This window comes from Arachis duranensis, chromosome 4, assembly GCF_000817695.3.
Source record: "Arachis duranensis cultivar V14167 chromosome 4, aradu.V14167.gnm2.J7QH, whole genome shotgun sequence".
NCBI classification, from domain to species: Eukaryota; Viridiplantae; Streptophyta; class Magnoliopsida; order Fabales; family Fabaceae; genus Arachis; species Arachis duranensis.
Window position 1 is genome coordinate 20,203,577 of NC_029775.3, and position 1,111 is coordinate 20,204,687.

The window sequence follows — 1,111 nt, forward strand, 5'->3', positions numbered from 1 at the left end:
TGTTTTCATACAAAACCACAAGGTGCCATTTTCAAAACAAGCCATTTTCAACTCTTTTCAAATTCAACCAAAACATGCCAATTTCAACCCTTTTTGAAATCAGTCAAAATGTACCAAAATCAATATCAAGCCTCCTCAACTCACACATCAACACTTCACCACGATTCGCAAAACATCATCCCACTAATTTAATACTTCTCAATCAAATGGCTAAGAGACAAACATATAAACATGTCATACATACTTTCTCATCCCAATTTCCAGTGATACCACTTCCACTTAACCATCATTATACATACTCAATATCATACTCACCATCAACATGGTGTCACCCTCAATTCAACTTCAATTACTCATCAAGCATATATCACAACATGCATAATTCTCATACATCATACCATCAAGGCAGCAATAATCATCATCACATATATGACCACATCATATATCTTAACCATTTAACAACATCAACCATTCAATGCCTATCTTAGGGCCTCTAGCCTAAGTATTTCCTACCACATTACATATTAGATACGGGAAACCGAAACCATACCTTAGCCGAATTTCCCAAGCTCCACCGGAGCACTTCCAAACCACTTATCCACAAGCTCTCAAGGCCTCAACACTTCCAAGAACAGATTTTGCACCACCAAACCCTTTCCAAGCTTTTCAAAGTCACCAATCAAGCTCCAATATTCACATATACACAACCTAAGCCACAATCATGATACCCATATACAACATCTCAATACCCAAACATCATAGAATAACAAATTACACTAGGATTGAGAATCTTACCATACCCAAGATCCAAACAGACAAGATTAATCTTCTCTTTCAAGAGAGTTGGGTCCTATAACATCAAAGAGCCCAAAATCTCAACATTTTTACTCATAAAACTCGAAATCAAGGCTAGAAATTTGAAGAGCAAAACGTGGCTTACCTCAAGATTGATTGTATGGGTTTTGTAGAGCTCTTCGGGGTGAACGCGTGGCCGCAAACGGTGCGGCAATCGGAGCTCTAGATCAAAAGTTATGGTGGTTTGAAGATTAAGTGAGAGAGAGAAGTTGAGAGAATGTTCTTCCCTTCCTCTCCACCATTTCAGCTTGTGTGT